The sequence below is a fragment of the Glycine max genome, chromosome 2, assembly GCF_000004515.6.
Source record: "Glycine max cultivar Williams 82 chromosome 2, Glycine_max_v4.0, whole genome shotgun sequence".
NCBI classification, from domain to species: Eukaryota; Viridiplantae; Streptophyta; class Magnoliopsida; order Fabales; family Fabaceae; genus Glycine; species Glycine max.
This window is the reverse complement of record NC_016089.4, coordinates 27568519-27577434: the sequence shown is the minus strand read 5'-3', so window position 1 is coordinate 27577434 and position 8916 is coordinate 27568519. Positions and strand designations below refer to the sequence as shown.

Below are 8916 nucleotides of genomic sequence, written 5' to 3'. Positions count from 1 at the left end.
ATGAATGTGTGATGAATCCGAGGGTGTAGAAGAGGTAGGAGATGGAGGTTAAGAGGAAGAAGGATGTCATTAGTTTTGCTATGGTACATGAAGAGTGGTGGAAATTGTAACATTCCAATTTTTTCGTAAATAAATTTAAAAAGATTTTTAGTAAATAAATAAATAAATATAGAGCAAATAATAGGCTAAGTACCCTAGGTATAAATAGCTATGTTAAGTTAGGTGTCTCTTGGCCTCATTTTCGTTTTTCCCCTTCTCTGCTCAAAATCCTTTCTTTTTCCCGCAGTCCACCAAACCTGTCTCAGAAAAACAATGATCTCAGACTCATTTACCGTTGGATCGTCGTGAAACTTTAGCATCATGTTCGCAACCCAATTCCGAGCATTCTCACCGTTGAGAATTATAAAAACATGTTGGAGCTAAGAGAAATATCCTTTACACCTTAGCTTTCTCTTTTCCCGCAGAAACCCAAAATAGTCTCAGTAAAACTACAATCCCAGTTTCGTTAACCGTTGGGTTTTCATAAAATTTGGATATGTTGTTCGAAATTCAATTTCGAACACTTTCACGTTGTGATTTGCGAGATAATATTCTTGGAGGGAGAAAAAGGAATCGCATGAAGATAGTATAAGTGGAGGCTTCAATCTCTTCTCCGTCTCTCTGACGTTTGAGAATTTTATTGGGACACTCGGAGGAATAACTGGAGGAATATCAGGGAACCGCTAGAGATGCTGCTATTGCTGGCTGAAGACACGTGAGCCCGCGGTAAGGGATGAGTTATTCACAATTGGGGATTAGTGAGAACATGTGTAAGGATCCTTAGAGATATCAATTGGAATGAGTTTTGGGGTGTTTTTGCAATTTTCATTTTATCCTTATAATTATTACAGTGAATTATATATGTTTGACAGACCAATTGTTGTGAAATTGATATATTATTGTGTTGAGCGTGAACCCTATAAGTCGAGCATTTTTCTAATTAATATGAATTGATGAAATAAAGTAAGGAAAAATTTAGAGAGAGATATTGATTTTGTATTTTCTCCTTTTCTTGCTTTTTAGGTTTTTATATATAATTTTAAAAAATTAATATCATAATTGAAATTGACCAAAGTGTTCATATAATTATTTTAGAATTTATGCATTGAAAGCTTACTTTGAAATTTGTGATTCAATATGATGTTTGCTAGTTTATATATATAGAGGTAGTTATTTATATTAATAATTTATGTAAATAATATTGTAGAGTGTTATAGTATGATTCCAAAAATTATTAAGTGTTGGAGTTTGAGAATATTATGGTTAAATTTGATGAACATGTGTATGTTGTACCTTATGAATATCATTAAGAATGTTATGAGATGGTTGATGTGATGTTATGAGATGTTAAAGTGTGGACATGATATTCGATTGTGAATAAGTGGACATGTTTAACACTAGATGTTACATTAATTATATTGTGAGTTATGAATTATACAATAACCCGACCAGTGTTTATGCGCAATGTTAAAGAGAAAGTGTAGGTTCCTAGTTAGGAACCAGTGTTAAATTTGTAGCGCAATTGTGTTAAACATGTTTGAAACATGAGTGTGAGATCGTGGTATTGTATAATTCATGAACAGTGCTTATAAATGAAATATGTGATGAATTGTGGAATAATATGTTGCCTTGAGATTATAATATTGTTATTGAGATTGAGTAAAAGTGTAAAGTAGAACATGTGCTAAATTATGAGATACGTGAAAACATGTGATGGTGGATTGTGACATTATGAGATGTGAAATTGTAAATGAGTTTTGGTCGTGAATAAGTGTGTGATTAACTCTTGATGTGACATTATTGGTGTTGTAAGCTGTGAATTGTACGATAACCTGACCAGTGTTATCTTGAGAAAAGTGTAAATGCACAATGTTAAAGAGAAAGTGTAGGTTTCCTATTTAGGTACCAGTGTTAAAGAGAAAGTGTAGGTTTTCTATTTAGGAACCAGTGTTAAATTGTAGCACAATATGTTGTACGTGTTTAACACACGAGTGTGAGGTCGTGGGTATTGTATAATTCACGAGCAATGTCTGTGTGCTTAAATGATTTTAGGGGTTGGACCTGAATCAGGAGGGAGAGGCCCTGATGGACTCTTCGGAGTGTAGGTCTTGGGGGTCACCGGGTTTGAGTGTTCCTTTAAGCCTATGCTAATCCCATATGGTTGGAGCATTCTCGCAAAACATCGTGACCCTGACTGGTCTCCTTATGATCTTACTTAGTGAGAGTGACCTGACAAACCCATTGTGTGGTGTGTCTTGTTATGTACTCCTAAGCGCCCCAGGGTGGTTTTTCACTGACATGGTACCACATTGCATATAGACTTGAGTCTTAGCATAACTGTCTCATGCACTTGCTAATTGTTTATTATGAAATTGATGTATTATTATGTCTTGATCAGAGCGTGTGATTCTTGTGTAATGTGATTGATGATTGAAAAGTGTGATTGATGGATGAAAAGTGAACTGTGAATGACAAAGTGGTGAAATTACGTGAATTACGTGTAAGTAAGTTTTATTTGATTTATATGATATGCATATCTAGTTGTCTTGTTTCTCTATTAGTTAGGAATGTGATAACTCACTCCCCGTGTATTGTTTGTGTTTGGATCCTGTGATGATCTTGAACTTTGTGTTCGGGGGAGCAGATGACTAGGTGAATTTCTTTAAGGAACATTGTGCTGAAGGACGTCGAGACACAACGCTCTGATAGGATGTGATAGTGGGACATAAGTTTTTATATTAATTGCATGATGTTAGTCTATTTTATTTTATTTCACTGATTTAACAAAATATCTATATAAATTTTGACGGCCTTATTTTGAGCCGAATATTTTTTAATAAGTTTTAATTGATAATAGTGAAGTGAATGTGAACCTTTTACCCGTGTGAATTCGGTTACCGATATTTTTATATATTTTGTTTATTTATATATATGTCGGGGTAGAGGGTGTCACATAAGTTTTTTGAATCATTGAGGTTGTTGTTGTTGTTCACGGTGGACATGAATGGTTTCATGGATTTGAGTGAATTTTCACACCAAGAGATAAAATAAAATAAGTAGCGGCATAGACAAAGAAACAAAGAGGCTGAGGGTGTGTGATTGTGTTGGTTAAACTGAAAAAAAGCTGTTTAATGATTTAGGATTTATGGTTTGTTGTGGGATAATATGAATTGTAAACAAAACATAACAAAAGGCACCTCTGCTACACTTAATTTGTTTGAGACTAGGAGATTTAGATTTATTTATTGATCCTATGGGGATCTTATCTAATGTTAATATATGATCAGGGTTTGATAATCAATTCTCTTTCAAGGTAGTTAGGGTAATAGTTGAAGTCTGTTAAACTTTTAAAATAAATAAGATTTTTTTATATCCAGTAAACAACTTGAGAATGCATTATATTTGATCTTTTTATTTAAACAACCACGAAATCATGCATTTATTCTAACCTTACCACTAAACTAATAGAGCATAAAGCATAATGAGCTAGATTATATTTTACATTTGCAAAAATTAATTTAGATTTTGCTGGATAAGATTATTGGTATAATTTACGAGCAAAAAATATATTCGCTTACATTTGAAAATATTATGCATAAAGATATTTCTTTTCTCATTTTCTTTTTTTTCCCTCAACTTTCTTGAATACTACCGGAATCATTAAATCTTAACCTCAAACACCCTAAGCATTTGATTTTTACTTTATCTTTTATCATCACATTATACATTTCATTTCATATTCCCTCTAAGGCCAATCTATTTTCCTTATGATAAGTTAAATTTTACTAACCCATACTATTTGAAGTGCCTCTTTGCCTCTAAGTTGAAACATTTCATTAATTATACACGGGGCTTGAAATCCATTATTCTTAGACAACATAGAAAAACCAACCAAAACCAACATTGGGGAATTGGTTGCTTGCCACTCCTTTGAGGAAGTTTTTATTTGTAGAAGAAACAAATGTATGTACCTTCCTTCAAGTTCATAAAAGCTAACCAACAATATAGGATATTCACATAAGAAGTTGGGGAAAAAGCTCAACCCAAGCATTGTACTTATTGAAATGGATAGAAGATTCTGGTTCTACTTCTACCCATTAATAATTCACTACAACAAGTTCTAATGCATGGAACTAGTGTTGAGAGGGTTGTTGCATTTGGAAAACCATGTTATGTGTCTGAGGTCCCAAGTAAGAAGACTTATGAAGATTCTGACCCTCAATTTTAACTCGAAAGGAGTTAGCACCATAATGAGACATGAAGACTCTTTCTTGACCAGGGTTGAGAGTCATAGCTACTCCTGTGTTAGACTGACTACTCCACTGAAAACGAGTTCTTGGTGTAGTAGGAGTAGAATTTGGTTGTTGTTGTCGTGAGAGCACATGTGGTGAAGTGAATCTATCGGTGTCTTCTGAAAAAGTTGTTATGGTTTCTGTGAGATTCATTGTTGTTATAACATGTATGCTAGCACTGGTTTTGTCTTTGCCTCCTGAAAGCTGCCTTATGAAGTACTTCTGATCATGACTAGCAACCTGTGTTGGAGTTCTTGTAATAACAAAATTGCGACACATATTTCTCTAATCACCTTTCTCATACTTCTTCAAACCCAATAGAAACAATCTACATGGAACATCAAAGGAAGTTCAAACTCCAAATCTAGAAGTAAAGAACACAATGAATGTGATAACTGATAAGTGTTAACCGAATTAGGAAACAAAAGAAAGAGTCAAGAGTTTTTTAGAGCAACTGAGGGTAGAGAAAGACTTGTTAAAAAAAATTGTTCTTTCTCCCTTTTTCCTTGTGTGAGTAATAGGGAAAAGAGAAGAAATAACAATCAACAAACCAATTCAGCACAAAAACTTAATAATTATAGGAAAGAGCAATTAAGTGCAAGTTGAAAAGCAAGTGACCATGCTTCAACAAATGAATTTACACAAAATTGCTAATAAATTCTTTTTTTTAACAAAGACAGGAACCACCTAAAAAAAAGTGATGAAGTTGATGTTGTTGTGCTGTAATAAATCATTATGTAAATTCTTTATTTTCAACTCAGAGCCCTCTTACCCCATAACATCAACAATTTTCACACCAAACAACACCTCATTCTCTTTAGTCTTGGAAGCCTACATCAGAAACCTTCGTTTCAACACCTCCACAACCTGGAAGCCATTCCTTATAGTGACCCCATTTCATGTTTCCCATGTGCAAGCAACCATTGTTTGTGCAAAAAACAAAAAATTTCTGATGAAAAATCGAAATGGTGGCCATGACTATGAAGGGTTGTCTTATGTGGCTTCACAGCCAGCCACTCTTCATCCTTGACATGTTCAATCTTCGATCCATTCAGATTGACATGAAAACTGAGACTGCGTGGGTCGAAACCGGTGCAACGCTTGGTGAAGTTTATTACATAATTGATGAGAAGAGTAAAATTCATGCTTTTCAAGTAGGGGTTTGATCCACTGTTGGGGTAGGAGGACACATAAGTGGTGGTGGCTATGGCAACATGATGAGAAAATATGGTCTCTGAGTGGATAATGTTGTTGATGCACTAATGGTTGATGTTGAAGGTAAATTGTTTGATAGAAAATCAATGGGTGAAGATCTCTTTTGGGCCATCACAGGTGGTGGTGAAGCTAGTTTTGGTGTGGTTCTTGCCTACAAAATAAAACTAGTTTGAGTTCCCAAAACAGTCATTGTTTTCCGAGTTCTGAAAACGCTGGAGCAAAATTCCACTGACATAGTTTATAATTGGCATCATTTTGCACCAACCATCAACAACAACCTTTTCATTACACTTGTGTTGAACGTTACACAAAATGGAATAAAGACTATACGAGAAACCTTCGTAGCTCTATTCCTTGGTGACTCCAAAAGCCTTGTTTCTCTCTTAAATGACAAGTTTTCTCAATTGGGTTTGAAGCAATCCGATTGCATCGAAACAAGCTGGCTTGGTTCAGTGTTGTTTTCAAAAAACACCAACATCACAGCTTTGGTTGAGGTTTTTCTTAATAGACAACCACAGTCAGTCAACTACTTGAAAAGGAAATATCATTATGTAAAGAAATCAATTTCCAAAGAGGGTTTGGAAGGGATTTGGAGGAAGATGATTGAGTTGGTGGATACATCATTGAATTTCAATCCTTATGGTGGAAGAATGGCTAAGATTCCTTCAACAACATCTCATTTTCCTCATCGAGCTGGGAACCTATGGAAGATCCAATACCTAGCGAATTGGAATAAGCCAGGGAAAGAGGTAGCAAATCACTACATAAACTTGACAAGAAAACTTCACAAGTACATGACTCATTTTGTCTCCAAGAATCCTAGAGGGGCTTTCTTTAATTATAGGGACCTTCACTTATGAAGTAATAACTGCAATGGTAAAAATAGCTATGCTAAAGGGAAAGTTTATGGAGTGAAGTATTTCAAGGATAACTTCAATAGGTTGGTTCAAATAAGGACCAAGGTTGATCCTGATAATTTCTTTATCGTAGAACAAAGCATCCCTATGCTATCATATCACAAATTATTAGAGTAATAATTGGTACTCTTTACTCTAAACAATTAATTAACACTTATTAGTTCTTACTCACTGCTATAAATGTATGAAGTGTTAATGAAAGTTACACGCAAGAATAAAAATTTTGAAAAGATATAGAGTGAGAAAGAACTTGAGGTGCTCTATATGCTTCAGGCTTCAGTTTCTTTTCGTTGTTTAATTATTTTATGTCTATGGTAATATCAGGAAAGTGTAATACTACTAAAATAGTTATAGATTTAGTGCATGTTTGGACACTTCCAAACTCATGTATTTGAGGATTTTTACGTCAAATATAAAAAAGACACCGAAGCTACTTTAAGTTACTCTTGAAAGGAATTAGATGTGTTCTGCATTGATGAAATTCACACGCCTTTGTTTTTGCTAATGATTTAAGGTAATCTAAATCATTACTGTGGTGTTGAAATTTATTCTTTAAGTATGATGCAAAGGAAAAAGCTATTGGCTAGAACCCAAAAGGCATGAATGTTCTTGTAGACAAACTTCTAATTTCTAGAATTGCAAAAAATCATAAACTCATTTTTTAGATATAATGTGATTTTGGGGACTATGTCTGCAACTTTAGCAAGAAAGGTCTCTTTTACTGTATAATGGCCACTATTGGTTCTGTGCATTTTTCAGGAAAATAAATAATTAATAAATTACTTACTTCATCATTGACAAATTGTATCAGTTATATGCAGCTACTTAGATGCATTTTGAGAAGAAAAAAAGTAACATAACTGACAAATTCTATCAATTGTGACTTTAGCAAGAAAGGTCTCTTTTTCTCTTCTTTTAAGGACATACCGTCAGCTTTTTATATGAAATATTATTCAATTAAAAATGGAACCTTAACTTTTTGTACATTTAAATGTGACTTTGTTAGTGTCACTCACTAGCTATGGTTTTTTAACCTCTTTATTATAACTTTAATTTTTATGGCTTGATTTGCAAATTATTGATAGAGTTTGTGGTATCAATTTAGCTGGGATCACTTTTCTTATTGTGATGTCTTTGCATTAAAAGAAGAGAAAAAAATGATGTGTTTCTAGTTAACCCACTATTTAAGTTTGATTTATGTAAGACAATCGACAAATTTGCATCATTTGTAGATTTATAGAATTAGTTTATATGTTTTAATGCATTAACATGATGAAATACCGTGACATAAACTCAATTATATACATTTTTATGTGATTTATGTTTTGAAATTGTTAAATGAAAAATAATATGAATATACTAGCTAGTTTGTTAGATTTTCATAGTGGGAAATTTGAGCAAAGATTTGAGAGGCACAAAAATATAGACCACATCAAAGCAATTGTATTCACTGTTATGCATTTGTTTGTTGTTATGACATTGCGTTTATGCCTGATTTAGTTTTTAGCTATGAAATATTTACTGTAGAAACATACTTATAAGTACTCTCCTATTGTAGATCAAAATTTCCTCTATGCTACTTTCAAACAAGTATATGAAACCCATTGCAACTAAACTTGGAATATGATGTGGACCCTGAGAAGAAACCAAGCTAAGAGTTTTTTATCCTACAAGGAGTTCGTTTTGCTTTTCGTTTTCATCAGGTAATTTTAATGCTCTTGTTTATGACATCACTCTTCCACATTTTTTTATAAACACAAAATGATTGTATTTTGGATAGAAAAACTAGACTAGCTGAAGTGTAACAAAGTTTACTAATCTGGTTGCATCTCTTTGTAGGTTGATAGACCTATTTTGTCTTTAAAACATGAGAAACCTCTTCTATATAGTATCATTAATGCGAATTATTTTAATTTCATTTTTTATACTCTAGCTCAAATGATATACATTAATGGTACAGACCAACAGATTTTATCATGTTAGAGGTGTTAAGATTTGCAATGCAATCTGGACAGCAACCAAACAGATGAGAGAATTAAGAACACTAGCCTACAAAGCAAGAAAAGTAGAAACCTAAATTTGGGCTGGTCCAATATACAACTATCAATATATAGAGCTGTCAAAGACATGAGAGAATTAAGAACAATAAACTATACTTGAGTATACATCAAATATAGAGTTGTTTTTTTGGGCTGGTCTAATGGGTCAGCATGCCATACTAGATTGTTAAAGTAAAGGCCCAAAATAAGGCAGACCAATTTGGCCTTGGTCGATGAGCCAGGCTGACTCACTAAAATGCTGGCACTAAAATTAGCAAACCTATTCAGCCCGTAGAACTACTATTCAAATTTCCACTTTTGCTATCTACACTACCATTTTATAAATTTAGGGGTGAAACGACAAAACTATCCCTACGACAGTGTGTCTATGTAATTTAAAACATTAAAATGCTA

The 8916-nt window shown here is 33.5% G+C and overlaps 2 pseudogenes; one reads left to right on the top strand and one right to left on the bottom strand.

Moving 5' to 3' along the window:
- Positions 1 to 4172: 4172 nt before the first annotated feature.
- Positions 4173 to 4952, bottom strand: LOC100799490 (transcription factor DIVARICATA-like; annotated as a pseudogene).
- A 79-nt stretch (positions 4953 to 5031) lies between these two features.
- Positions 5032 to 6580, top strand: LOC100800552 (berberine bridge enzyme-like 8; annotated as a pseudogene).
- Positions 6581 to 8916: the final 2336 nt, after the last annotated feature.